This window comes from Mustela lutreola, chromosome 12, assembly GCF_030435805.1.
Source record: "Mustela lutreola isolate mMusLut2 chromosome 12, mMusLut2.pri, whole genome shotgun sequence".
Classification (NCBI taxonomy): domain Eukaryota; kingdom Metazoa; phylum Chordata; class Mammalia; order Carnivora; family Mustelidae; genus Mustela; species Mustela lutreola.
This window is the reverse complement of record NC_081301.1, coordinates 33,819,367-33,834,463: the sequence shown is the minus strand read 5'-3', so window position 1 is coordinate 33,834,463 and position 15,097 is coordinate 33,819,367.

Here is a 15,097-nt window from a genome sequence, read left to right as displayed (position 1 = left end):
GGCCCTTGTCAGCATCACATCACATCCTTGTCAGGAATAATGACCTGACTCTAACTCCTAAACTGAAAGGCACACAGCAGGTGTGAGGAGTTGAAGGAAACAGAAAGGTCAGCCTGGAGAGGAGAAGCCTTCAGGAGGCTGGTGAAATGCGTGTGAAGGAAATGCACACTGCAAGAGGCATGTGTCAGAGATTTGCTCTAGGGGAGTGGCTTTCCCTGCCCACTTGTCCAGACAGCACTTTAGAGATATCGACTCCAAAATTTGGTGTGCTTGAGCTGGCCTGTTTAACTGCTGTTTGGGATGTGGGAGAACATGCCACCTCATTTAAGCTAAGTCCCCCGAGGCACCTGCTGTGTGCCGATGTTCATGTCCAAGCTCCCCTGGGGAATCTTAGAGTCTAATGAGGTATATAAAAACAGAAGACTGTGGAAATTTGGACAAGTGAAGGGCCTTTCGAGGGGAACCAGGGATGGCTTCATAGGGTAGGAAGTGTTTGAACTGGGCTTTGGTTCGAGTGACTGGAATTTGGACGAGTGGAGAAAGTCACAGTAGCAGGAGATAAGATTGTAAAGGTCAGGTGGTAGGGTCTGATAGAGAAAATCTTGACTGTCAAGACGGAGGCACTTGGCATCTAATTAGTGTGCAGGGATAGATTCGGGGCTCCACAGGATGATGACAAGGTCACACGATGGTTTGGAATGATAAATGGGGCAACAGTTGGAGAAGGGCGTTCACCTCAAAATTATGTTTGCCCTGTCTTGTGTGAATTCCTGTTCAGATGTATTATTTGAAAACCAAATAAATCAGGCAGGCATCCAGAGTGTTCAGATGCATAAATCATTCATTCCAGTTTAGAGCAGACTTAATCTCCTGTGGTAAAACCTGAAGAGGAGGCAAAAATTGAAACTGAATATACACTTGGGGCACAACAGACTCGAAAGAGTGAGGAACTCCCAGGCCAACAGGAACACATGTGTTTGGAGCTGCATCAGTCTGTTTCTGTCATGCTGCAGGCCACCGTGGAGGCCTCTGCCCCTCCAGCTCTTAGTTCTTTTTTTTTTTTTTAAAGATTTTATTTATTTATTTATTTATTTGACAGACAGAGATCACAAGTAGGCAGAGAGGCAGGCAGAGAGAGAGAGGAAGGGAAGCAGGCTCCCTGCTGAGCAGAGAGTCCGATGCGAGGCTCGATCCCAGGACACTGGGATCATGACCCGAGCTGAAGGCAGAGGCTTTAACCCACTGAGCCACCCAGGTGCCCCATCCAGCTCTTAGTTCTTAGTCAGAAACCCCCAGGCCCTTAACTGGCTCTTCTTGGACACATAAAGGTTGGAACTCATCATCAGCTTCCAGTCTGATCAGATCCTAGAGGATATTAGAACCTACCTTTGACCACCTCTCTCCTCAAGTTAAAAACCTTGTGGGGGGATGGCTGGGTGGCTCAGTGGGTTAGGCCTCTGCCTTCGGCTGGGGTCCATGATCCCAGGGTCCTGGGATGGAGCCCTGCATCGGGCTCTCTGTTTGGCGGGGGGCCTGCTCCCCGCCCCCCTGCCTGGCTCTCTGCCTACTTGTGATCTATCTCTGTGTCAAATAAATAAATAAAATCTTTAAAAAAACCAAACCGGGCGCCTGGGTGGCTCAGTGGGTTAAGCCGCTGCCTTCGGCTCAGGTCATGATCTCAGGGTCCTGGGATCGAGGCCCGCATCGGGCTCCCTGCTCAGCGGGGGGTCTGCTTCTCCCTCTGCCTGCGGCTCCCCCTGCTTGTGCTCTCTCTCTCTGACAAAAAAATAAAGTCTTTAAATTTTTTTTAAAAATAAAATAATACAGATTTATTTATTAATTTGAGAGAGAGGCAGAGAGGGTAGGGAGGGGCAGAGAGAGACAGAGAGGGAGAATCTTAAGCAGCCTCCACACCCAGCGCAGAGCTCAACACAGGGCTCCATTTCACAACCCTGAGATCATGACTGGAGCCGAAATCATGAGTTGGATGCTTAACCGACAAAGCCACCCAGGTGCCTCAGCTCTTCACCAATTAAACATATTAACCTTTCAAGGCTCTTCACCTTCTCAGAAGAGCCTTCTCTGACCCAAGAAAAATCAATGGCTTTTGCTTCTGTCTTCCCATAGCACAAATTTTGGGGCATCTCCAAGCCCCTGCCCTATGTTACAGTCATTTGTGAGGGTGAATCCTTTCCCTACCGCCAGCTCACTAGGGTAGAGCTGTTTGCCTTGTTTCTGGCCCTCCAACTCAGTGCTTGGAAAAAAGGGTGTTTGCCCAAGAGGGTCTGGAGTCCCAGGAAAAGGGACATAGGATGGACCTTTGCTTAAGCACCCCCTACTCTCCTTCTGCCCAGCAACACCCCCCCCCCCAACTCTGTTTCTGCCAAATGCTTTCTAGAAAGTTGTCTAGTGCCCTCAGGCTCCATGGACCCTTATGTCCACAAAAAAAGCTTTACACAATCTGCCAGGGGCGTCTTGGCTACTGTGAGCCAAGAGAAAGTCACCTGCAGTCATTCCCTAGCAAGAGGTCAGTGACCTTCCTTTCTCTTCAGCTCCCATTCCCCAGGCCCCTGCAATCATCTGGGCCTATCTCTCCTGCTCCCCTTCACACCCCCAGGCCCCAGACACAAGGCCGACTGCTGCCAGCTCCCTTCCCCGAACCTGCTGTGTTCTTTCACACACCTCCAAACTGCGTACTTTCCGTCCTCTGTGCTCCGAAGGCCCTGCCCACTTTGTGACAAAGTCCTGTTCACTTTTCATAGCTCAGCGATCCACAGGCTTGTTGCTGCTTTCCCTGACCATGACCTCATGGCCTGATGCTGCAGAGCTCCCCCACGGTGCTGTCAGTCCCAGAGTGGTGGTGGTGGGTGGGGGGGAGCCAGGGTGTCCTCAAATTCCCTCAGTCTGTCTGTCCCCATGGCTGCTCTGTGAACTCCAGGACGTCCTTGCTTCTGCACTCATTTTCAGACCCGCATTGGTTTAGCAACTCACATGAGCTGCACAGAATCAAGTCAAAGGTTGTAGCCCACAAGTCCATGGGATGCTCTATTCCATTAATTTATTTCCGTGCTGGTAGGGACTAAATCAGGGAGCCTCAGCACCTGATCATTCGAAACTTTAAAAACCAAACCAAAAACCTGAGTGATTCTGATTTAAATCGGTCTGTAGAGGGATCTGGACCTTAAGTATAGTTTGTGGGTTTTTTTGTTTGTTTGTTGCGATCTTAGTAGATTTCAAAAGCTACCCAGGTGTGCTGAGGTTGTGGTTGAGAACAGCCCCAAATCCTGGCTTCTCCAGCAGGCCTAAAGATAAGAATAACCTGGGGTCCTGGACCTGCAGCCCCCCCCATGCCCCCACCCCAGGGGGCAGGTTTGAAATTATTCTTCCTGGCCTGCCCCAGACCTAGGACACGAGGATCTGTATTACTGAGCTCAAGTGATCTGTACGATTGAAAAACTAGATTCTAGGTTGTGGAAGGTTGGTGAATACATCCCCAGTCCCAAGGCAGGCCTATGAGGAAACCAGAACCTCGAGGGGAGAGGCCAGTTGGCCTGTGTACATTTAAAACAAGTCCCAGGCGATTCTTCTCAGGCAGTTTTGGGGAACAACAGCTCTGCATGGATATCCTGACCCATAACAGTGACCTAAAGTTCAAAACGCAGGGGCCTGCAGAGCCCAAGAAGGTGTGAGTGAAAGAGCATGTGCCCAGAGGGGAAACTGGGGTCTGGCCCTAAGGAGAAACACTCAGCACTTGAGACAGGCACATACCAAGTTCTATGAGTGTCCATAGGAGAATGAAAATGCACTGGCTGCAATCAGGGAAAGCTACCTGGAAGAGGTGACCTACAAATCATGACTAAAATTTATTTATTTATTTATTTTTAAGATTTTATTTGTTTATTTGACAGACAGAGATCACAAGTAGGCAGAGAGCCAGGCAGAGAGAGAGAGAGAGAGGAGGAAGCAGGCTCCCTGCTGAGCAGAGAGCTGGATGCGGGGCTCGATCCCAGGACCCTGGGATCATGACCTGAGCCGAAGGCAGAGGCTTTAACCCACTGAGCCACTCAGGCGCCCTATGACTAAAATTTAAATAAAGTGGCCTCCAGAATAAACATAGGATAGGAAGGAGTGTGTAAGAAAAGAGACACCAGGCTTCTCATGCTCCCCGACCTTGTTCCTGTCCCCCAACTTTGCTTTGTCCCAGGCACATCTCTAGTAGCTCTCCGGGCTCAGAACGGTTGCTGACCTCTGGGTGGGATCATGGAACACCTTACTTGGTATTTAAGTGACACATACTTGTGAAATACAAACACATTTTTATCTAGCAAGGTCTAAGTCAATAAAATAACATCAAACATTTGCACAACACTCTGTGGGCCTTCCAAGCAGTTACGTGATAGTTTATTCCTCTGGTTTTTACGTAATTTGTGTGCTCACAGAAGCCCGGTGACCTGCCTGAGTTTAGTACCTAGTGAAAGGTGAGGCAGGGACCCTACCACCTCCACCATTTTCGAGAACAGAAGCACAGTTGAGCAGTTGGTGCTTAGAACTTGTGGAATAGATCTGTGGATGGTAACTGACAGACTGACTGGCCCTTTACCCAGGACTCCCTGATCATATGACTACCCTGAGGAACTTGTTACAAATATAGGTTTCTGGCGCTCACCCAAGACCTACTAAATTAAGATTTCCAAGAGGAAGGACTTAGGAATCGCATTTTACAAGAGATGCAACACGTTGCAAGGTCAGCATACTGTGTTTGAATCCTAGACCCACCACTTCCTGATTGGGCCCCTGGGGCAAAGCTGTCCCCCTCTCTGAGCCTTAATATCCCCATCTTCAAAACGAAGGTCCTTGCTCGTTCTCTTCTGAGTCCCCGGGAAGGGACTTCCCAGGACGGCTGATCCAGCAGGACCGAGGCTCATTCTCCTTCATGGAGTGGGCGTGGAGCTCAGGGACTGGGACCCCTAAAGCTCTCAATGTCCCCTTTCTCTCTTGCTCCTGAGGAGGGACTATGTAGTTCCCTCTACCTCCTGCTCACTGTGAATCGCGACCCTCTGCTGGGGTGTGAGTTACACAGCTCGGGCTCTGGGCAGCAACTGCTAAATCTAATTACTGCTTTTTCTTGTAGTCCCTTTACCTTCTGAGCCTCCGTTTCTCATCTGTCCAGCCGGATTTTCATCGGGGGGAAACCTACCTGTGCACAATGGGAAGGCACACAGAGTAAGCTTACCATGGGTGGGGAATGCTATCGTCATTTTTTAAAATTTAAAGGTTTTATTTAATTATTTGACAGAGAGAGCTCACAAGTAGGCAGAGAGGCAGGGTGGGGAAGCAGGCTCCCCAATGAACAGAGAGCCCGATGTGGGGCTCGATCCCAGGACCCTGGGACCATGACCCAAGCCGAAGGCAGAGGCTTTAATCCACTGAGTCTCCCAGGTGCCCCTCTATCATCATTATATCACTTAACACATACTTACTGAGCACCTACTATGTGCCAGAAGCTCTCCTAGACCCCTAGAGTCTACTTTCTAGTTACAGTCTGGTAGGTGCAGAGCAAAGATCATGAACATGATACAAGTTAAATATTTAAGCAGTGAAGACCCTGCCTAGATTTTATATTTAAATAACAAAGACAGGGGCACCTGGGTGGCTCAGTGGGTTAAAGCCTCTGCCTTCGGTTCAGGTCATGATCTTAGGGTCCTGGGATCAAGCTGCCTCGGTCTCTCTGCTCAACAGGGAGCCTGCTTCCCCCTCTCTCTCTGCCTGCCTTTCTGCCTACTTGTGATCTCTGCCTGCCGAATAAATAAATAAAATCTTTAAAAAAAAATAAATAACAAAGACAATACATAGATTTAATACTGAAGCAAACAACAAACATGGTGGTTATTTAAATAGCTAACACAATAAATGCTTCTTATTTGTATTGCACTTAGTCTGTTAGCAGGAGTGTAAATCAAAAAGATGGAATGTTGGAAGACACCCAGGTAGGGGAATGGGGAGAACCACCCGGGACCTCAAGCTGGAGAGGAAAAGGACCTTAAACTCTGCCCCTTACTTCACACATGTTTAGTAGAACTACGGCATTTTTAATTTCTAAAACAGACTCCCCTCACACCTCGTAAAGGAGGTCCCTCCCAAAACGCCAGACCCTCTTTCCTTTGAAATTCTGTGGCTGTATATAAAACGATATAAAACTCACCTGCTCTAGCTGACATTATCTGAAGTTGACGAAGCTAATGCCTGCTGAGGGCTTTCATCCAACACTGTAATCTTGGCTATAGCTGCAGGAGGTCACTTCTCCTGCCATTGTGCAGCAGAGGAAATGGAAGCTTTTTGCACCTTGCCCAGGTCACACAGCTGGATAGGAGGCAGGTAGGATGTGAGTCTGTCCTCCCCCCACCCCATGCTCCCCTAGGTTGACAGCTTTCCGGCTTTTCATCTGCCTCCCAGACTCCAGGAGGGTGGGTCTCCTTCTCAGCCTGGGGTGAGGGGGCGGGAGGGGGCGGGGTTGGGGGGGGTGTACCTCCCGCCCCCAGCCCAGGACAGCACCGTCACAGGGATAGAGATTTTGGGGCTTGCTGAGGGTTATGCCAGGAGCTGGTAATGAGGGTGACCAATTGTTTTGGTCTGCCTGAGACCATCCCAGTTCCGCCCCAGAGGTCTGCCTCCTGAAGAGCTCTGCAACCCTGGACAGATGCGGGTGATGGGTCACCTCTGAGCCGACCCCACACAGCCTCCTGTCCTGTCCCTATGGCCCCATGCCCAAACTCAGGAAGTCTTTGATGAAAGGAAACTGCTTAGCTCATGCCTCACATTTTAGGCAAAGTCTAAGTTGCTGAAAGTTCTCTAATGTAGCCAAACGGCTTTACTCTGGGGGTTCTCCCAGACATAGCAGTGGAATATAAACTTGTCTGTCTGGAAGTTGAGAAGCCTTAAAGATGGACCTATCCTCTGACCAGGAATACTACTTCTAGGAGTTTCTCGTAAGGAAAAAAAACAGAAATATGGACGGTGATTTCTTTTTCTTTCTTTCCTTTTTTCGACAGTGATTTCTGAACAAAGATATTCTCAGCAGAGTTGGTTATACAAAAACTTGAATGAGTTGAAGTAGAATATCATGGAGCTAAGAAAAAAAAATCGTATCGCAGATTTAATAACATAAAGATACTATTTTAAATAGAAAATGAAATATAAAACTAAATAAACACAGCATGAGCCTAATTTATTTATGAGACACTTGGCTGGCTCAGTTGGAAGAACATACCAGTTTTGATCTCAGGGTCATGAGTTCAGGCCCCACACTGGATGTAAATGGTACTTAAATGAGCAACAACAACTTAAAAAATAAAACAAGTGGGGGTGCCTGGGTGGCTCAGTCAGTTGGGCATCTGCCTTCAGCTCAGGTCATGATCCCAGGGTCCTAGGATTGAGTTCTGTATCGGGCTCCTTCCTCAGTGGGGAGTCTGTTCCCTCTCCCTCTGCCACTCCTCCTTGCTTGTGTTTTCTCTCTCTCTCTCAAATAAACAAATAAAATCTTAAAAAAAAAAAAAAAAAACCAAAGCAATGTTACAGCCTAAGTTTAGGTTTATACTTTGATGAATAAAGAAAATGTGGTATACAAATATAATGGAAGATTATTCAGTCATAAAAAGAAAAATTCTGGGCGCCTGGGTGGCTCAGTGAGTTAAGCCTCTGCCTTCAGCTCAGGTCATGATCACAGGGTCCTGGGATCGAGCCCTGCATCGGGCTCTCTGCTCAGCGAGGAGCCTGCTTCCCCCTCTGTCTCTGCATGCCTCGCTGCCCACTAGCAATCTCTGTCTGTCAAATAAATAAATAAATAAATATTTTTTTAAAGCTGTCAAAAAAATAAAAAGAAAAAAAAGAAAAATTCTGCCATTTCCACCACATGGATGGACCTTGAAGACATTATGTTAAGTGAAAGAGAAAGACAAATACCGTACGGCCTCACTTATATTTGGAAACTAAAGCAATGATCTCAGAAACAGAGAGTAGAGGCGGTTGCCAGGGACTGGGAAATAAAGCAAAATGTGGAGGTATTGGTCAAAGGGTATAAACTTGCAGTTATAAAATGAGTAAGTTCTGGGAATGTAATATTCAGAATAGTGACTATAGTTAACAATACTGTATTATATACTTGAAAGTAGCTAAGAGGGATGCCTGGGTGGCTCAGTCGGTTAAGCATCTGCCTTTGGCTCAGGTCATGATCTCAGGGTCCTGGGATCGAGCCCTGCGTAAGTCTGCCTGCTGCACGGGGAGCCTGTTTCTCTTTCTCCTCCCTGCTTGTGCTCTTTGTCACTATCTCTGTCTCTCTCTCTCAAATAAATAAAATCTTTTTTAAAAAAAGTGGCTAAGAGAGATTTTAAATGTTCTTTTTTTTAAAAAAAATATTTTATTTATTTATTTGACAGACAGAGATCACAAGTGGGCAGAGAGAGAGGAGGAAGCAGGTTCCCTGCTGAATAGAGACCCTGATGTGGGACCTGATCCCAGGACCCTGGGATCATGACCTGAGCCAAAGGCAGAGGCTTTAACCCACTGAGCCACCCAGGCGCCCCTGAGATCTTAAACGTTCTTATGACACACAAAAATTTTGTCATTATGTGAGGTGACGGATTTGTTAACTAATCTTTTTTTTTTCATAGATGGCAGTTTATTATTTTATTTTATTTTTAAAATATTTTATTTCTTCCTTAGAGCACAAGCAGGGGGAGTGGCAGGCAGAGAGAGAGGGAGAAGCAGACTCCCTGCTGAGCAGGGAGCCCGATGTGGGACTTGATCCCAGGACCCTGGGATCATGACCTGAGCTGAAGGTAAACGCTAACTGACTGAGCCACCCAGGCACCCTGTGTTAACTAATCTTATATGTGTGTGTGTGTGTGTGTGTATATATATATATATATATATATACATATATGTATGTATATATATATATTTTTAAGATCTAACTTTTTTTGAAAATTTATTTGAGAGAGCGCAAGCAGGAGGAGGGGGAGGGGGGAGAAGGAAGGGCAGAGGCAGAAGCAGATTCCCTGCTGAGCAGGGAGCCTGATGCAGGGCTCTATACCAGGACCCTGAGATCATGACCTGAACCAAAGACGGATTCTTAACTGAGCCACCCAGGTACCCTGACGTGTTGACTAATCTCACTGGGGCAATCACTTCCCAGTATATAGATGTATCAGATCATCACATTTGTATACTTCAATTTTACACGATGTTATATGTCAACAGCACATCAATAAAGCTGGAAAAAAATTGCACGTATGCACAGAAAAAAAGATTGAGAAGGTACCTCAGAATGTTAACAGTGCTTTTCTTTGCATTCAGGGTAACTTTCATTTTCCTGAAATACAAGCCTAGTTCCATGAATAAATGATAATTTTATCATCAGAGAGTCAGTAATTTAAAAAAATGCTGCATAAAAGTGTTCTGTGCTGAGCTGTTCTAACTCTGCCTGACCTTCTTTCTCAGGTGGCATGAATTACTGCGCTTTAGAGTAGAAGGCAGTTGAGAGAGCACTGGGTTAGGAGTCCGAGGGAGCCTCCTGTCTAGCTCTTGCTCACTCCCCCCGTTCCTCTCCTTGCGATGTCTCTACCCCTACATGTAATGCCTGGTTCAGTTGTCACTTCTTCTACTGGCTGTACCTATGCTACAGCTCCTGCAGCCATCACCCACCTGTTTATCAATTCACATACCTGCCTATTCCTTTCCTGGGCCTCTTTTCTTTTCTTTTAAGATTTATTTATTTATTTGACAGAGAGAGAGATCACAAGTAGGCAAAGAGGCAGGCAGAAAGAGAGGAGGAAGCAAGCTCCCTGCTGAACAGAGAGCCCGATTCGGGGCTCGATTCCAGGACGCTGAGATTATGACCTGAGCCAACGGCAGAGGCCCAACCGCTGAGCCACCCAGGAGCCTCTCTAGGCCCCTTTCTTTCTCTAACAGGCCAGGGAACTTGGAGCAGCCTTCCCCTTCCCCTGGGCCTGGATGCAATGCCAAAGAGAACCACATGAGGGCGCCAGAGCCTCACTGGTGACAAGACTGCCACCCAGTTACACCAAGGTCCCTTTGAAACTACCCTAGGGGACGGCAATCCCTGTAAGCCTGGGATGCTTCCATTAAGGAGGGAACCAGCAAGAAAGAACTGGATTATCAACTCGGTCCTAGAAGAATCCCCACCCCTACCCCAGTCTTCCCAGAGCTACGCTGGCCAAGGTGACCCTCTGAACTGCACCCCCCCGCCCCCCCCCCCCCCCCCGCCCAGCCCCTGTGGTGTGTTAAGACAGAATTGCTGTGTGTCCTTGCCCAAGTCCCTGTCCCTCTCTGGGCCTCAGTTTCCAGCCTGCACTGCTGGGTTTCTGTGCAGAGATGCCTTAGGGCAGGCATCTGGCTGCTCGCTGGCTTCCTGTGAACGAAGGTTGAGGATGTTTCCTCTGCCCAGCTTCCTGCTCCAGGTCATAGTTTGTCACTGGCTCTGCTGCATGCTCAGTGTTTGTTAAATTGAACTGGCAGAAATAAAATCCTTCCTAGAACGTAAAACGGAGTTTGGAAGTGACCACCAAAGACATTTTCTCCTTGCCCTTCAGGAAATTCCTGGTTGCAGAGCACTGGCATTGCCCTTGGCTGGGCCCTGGGTGTGTGTGTGTGTGTGTGTGTGTGTGTGTGTGTGGTGTGGTTATGGTGTGGGGTGTGCTCTGAGGGGCTTGGGCTTGGGAGTTGGAGGAGTGGATTCGGGATCATTGGAAAATGGGAGGGAGAAGAGAACCAAAGCCTAAGTCCTGGGGACCATGGGGGAGGAAGGGGCCTGCTGGGGGGCAGAAGGCCGTGTCCTTGGGAGAGAGGGGCAGGACAGGCATGAATTCCTACACCGGGAGGTGGGGGTCAGGGGCCACCCCACAGGTGCCGATCTGTGTTGAGTGCGTTTGGGCCACAGACCCTCCCCCACCCTTCCTACCTCGGGCTGCATGATGCCGTCATAACGATTCTAGTCTGAGGGCAAATGATGGGAGACCCTGCACCTCTCCTTTAGGAATCACTTCCTCCAGAAAACAGGCCCAGAAAACAGGAGGCCAGCACCTCCCAAGTCTTCAGGGAATTGCTTCCTGACTGGAGAAGATCAGTGCACGTCCCCTTGCCCTGCTTTGTTTTTTCTCACCTCCCCAGGATGAAGCCCTAGGAGACCCAGCAGGCTTGTCACTTCCTGCTGCGGCAGGTTGCACTATGCTGGGCAGTTCCACTCTCCCTGGTGATCTCCGCACCTGTTCCTCTGCCTGGAACACTCAGCCCTCATCCTTCAAGGCCCTTTCCCTGACCAAGGCGGGCAGATTCAATCCCCTGCATCTGGGCCCCCTCGGCTCTTGGCCCCACCCTGTTAGACCATGTGTAGCTCCCTGTTTTCCCCCCACTATAGAAACTTCCACAGGGTAGGGTCTGGGTCTCATTCTCCTGTGTATCCACCAGGTCCGAGTACCAGGAAGTACTCAACAAATGTTTGCTGAACAAATTAATTTGTTTTCATTTAACGAGCTCATTAGGGCTCTATCTTTCTCTTAATTAGGAAGCAGGAGGTTCTGTTTTTCCTGTAACAATTCACCTTTGGGGGATGATGGCAGAGCCTCAGCCCCTGTGAGCAGAAGGCAATCAAACTAGATTTCTGGGGCACACGGTTGCATCACAAAGAAGTAACACGTGTGCTCAATGAGGTCCAGGTAAACAAGACAACTGGATGTTAAAAGCTTCACATTAAATATACATTATCATACAGCTTATCACACAGAATTAGAGTTTATGGGATGCTTTTTTAGCAGTAGGTGGCTGGCACAGGTTCTTGGCAGTGACCCACAGCCCCAAAGAGAGGGGATGGCTAGGCTGAAGGCAGATACCCGTGTCCCAGTGGCACCCGAGTGGGTCTCTGTGGGGTTCTGGAAGGTGCTCTGACAGCTAAGGCTCTGGGCTGTGCTGGCTCCTTCTGGACATCTTGATCCATTTGGTCTGTGCTGGTAAGTGAATCTGGAAGGGGGAGGAGACAGACGTGGCAGCTTGCTGGACGGCTGCCTGATCCAGCCGGATGCCTCATGGGCGCCCATGGGCCAACTCCAAATGCCAGCCTGTCCCGTCTGCCGGGTTTCTGCGCGCACCGTCCCTACGGTCCGTGAGAGCAAATGGCAAGTCTGGCTGTCTGTCCCTGCTAGACCCTTGGACGAGGGACATCAACCGCTTTTGCAGTGTCCTGGAGAACTGGCCAGAGCTTGGCGTTAAAGTCTTACAAAGAGAATCTCCAGGTCCCGTGACCACAGTAGAAGCAGAATGCTCGCCAAGGGCTTTACCTGTTGACATGAGGCCTTTGCTGGAAGCAGGATAACGAGTCCCCTCTGCTCACTCACTGGCCACAGAGGGGCACCAGCCCTAAGCCACCCTGGGAGGGGACCCATAGCTTAGCTCCAATGGGCCCCACCTTCCTGAAACCCCAGAGCCTTTTCACCATTTTCCTTAGAAAGGCAGCTCCATGAAGCTCTCTCCCGACAGGCAGGTGGGCCCTCTCTCCTCACAAAGCCTCCTTTCTTCCTGTGGTCACCATCTTGTGGTGGTGGGGGTTGACAAAAAGGTCCTTGACTCCTCAGGGCTCAAGGATAGAGCTGCTGAAGTGGTTGGGCATTATGGTCAATAATGGGGCCCGCAAAAAAGGGAAAGAAAGGAAACAAAACCAAACAAAACAAAAAACCCAGTGCTGTGGCTCTGAGCAGCGCAGCCGGTTAGTGGCTAGAGGTTGTGTTCTGAGACAAAATGCTGAGGGCGAGATATTGTGTGGCAGAGAGCCTATTTTTTTCCCCCCTCAAAGAAATCCAGCCCATTTTTTCCATTAATTGGCAGCTGATGAAAAAAAAAAAATAAAAAAATGCCCAAACCAAAACCAAACCAATGCCAGTAACCTGAATGTGAGTGTTTCTGAAAGGGAAAAGCCGTTTCAATTGTTAGATATCCAAGAAAACATGAATACACACCGACAGAGGAAATGGTCACAATTAGAGGAAGAAGAGGGAGAGGTTCGTAAAATTAAGGCAAAAATTCCTTTTAGCAGCTCCCATCCTGTAAGCTAGCTCCTCTGTCCCTAAGGGCAGCTGGAATTTGGGCCTCCCAGGGAAACTTCAGGAAGATTAGGGCAGGGGAGGGCCCAGGAATCCCTTAAGAGAGCAAAGTCAACAGCAAAGAAAGCTAGTTTTTCAGGCGATAGGCAGAGAACCTTTTCTTTCTTTCTTTTAAAATATTTTATCTATTTGACAGACCGAGATCACAAGTAGGCAGAGAGGCAGGCAAAGAGAGAGAGAGAGAGAGAAGGAAGCAGGTTCCCCCCTGAGCAGAGTCCAACTTGAGGCTTGGTCCCAGGACCCTGAGATCATGACCTGAGCCAAAGGCAGAGGCTCAACCCACTGAGCCACCCAAGTGCCCCAACACAGAGGGTCTTTTCTGACGAGGAATTTGGTGTGCAAGATTGTTTACTGAGAAGTTCACACAGCTCCTGTACTGACCCAGCCTGTAGCCTCCGAAGTGCCCCGTCGGCCTCTGGGCCTGCAGGTGGAGGAGAAAGCTCATACGGGCTCCAGCTTGAGGGGCTTGAGGGGCTATTCCCACGTCCCCAACTTCCTCTAAGTGGACCCTTGGGATCCAGTCTCCTTTGGCACTTGTTTGGACAAATGCCAATTACTCTCATTTTCTCATCCACTAAAAAAGAGAGAGAGAGATAGGGAGGGAGAGAGAAATGTGAATCACTCCAGGTACTCTCTTGCCTTAAAGGACGTTTGGGAAAATGCGAAACAGACAAAAGGTCAGGATGGAGTCTGGAAGACCAGACCTGAGCCGTGGCCTAAGTGGTAATCATGAGGCAGCTTGGCCTGTGGGAGCCGCAGGCGGGGCTGGGGCGGGGGGCGGCTGTCAGGACCGACACAGCACCAGGGAGGATGACCCAAGGGGTGGACTGGGCGGAAAGAACGGTCGCCAAGGAAACAGCTTTGGCTACAAACCCTGGCAATCCACGGCAGCCCCCTCTGCGGGCACAGCTCTCAGTCCTGCTCTGCCCATTTGCCAGGCGCTGCGGCGAGTCCGCTCTCTTCGCGGGGCCTCTGAGACCGCTTGTGAGCTGCGTGCCGGAAGCACGGCCGAAGCCTGGGCGATTCTGAAGGTCTAGGACTGCCACTGATGCTTGGACAGAACCCCTCGTGCCGGGGATGGTGGTCACCGAGCTTACGTCCGTTCGGATCGGCAGGGCAGGGAGGAAGACGCGCGCCGAAGACGACACCGCAACTCATGCCGAGTTTGGATTCCCCGTGCCTCCGTCGTCGGTAGATGGAAGCCGTGTCTGTCAGGCTGCTGGGTGGGACTCTTCTATTTCTTTTTCTTTTTTGAAAGATTTTATGTATTTACTTGAGAGCGCGTGCACACGCAGGCGGAATAGAGGAAAAAAGGAGAAGGAGGCTCCGTCCTGAGTGCAGGACCTCACGCAGGGCTCGATCTCATGACCCTGAGATTGTGAGCTGAGCTGAAATCAAGTGTCAGATGCTTAACCCATGGAGCCACCTGGAAATCCTGGATTCTTCTCCTTCCACCAGCATTTAACCAGTGTAGTGGTCGGTGAATGGGCAGGGGGTCAGGGGGAACTAAGAGCGAGCCCCTCACAGCCCGAGGGGGCGCTGCCCTGAAGGGGTGGGAGGAATCCCCGCTCCCGTGGAGGACAGAGGTAAGTTAGGGGTGGGGTGCGGTTGCAGGGAAGCAGTGTGGATGGCCGGAGAACTCCAGGTCCCCCCACAGGTCAGGATTTGTCTTCCACCAGCGAGGCCATGGAGAGCCAGAGCGCTGGCCATGGAGCCTGCCAATCGGGGCGAAGAGCCTCTTCTGCTTATGAGCTCTGTGACCTTACGCAGGTTTCTTTCCCTCTCTGTGCCACCCTTCCCCCCACATTAAATGCCTCAGAGGGTCGCAGGGGTGGGGGAGCCGTCTGTGGATGCCTGGGTGCTGTGCAGACTTGCCATCCCTGGGCAGCTGCAGGAGGAAGGGAGAGCTTGGTTGTTGGGTCAGCGCCAGA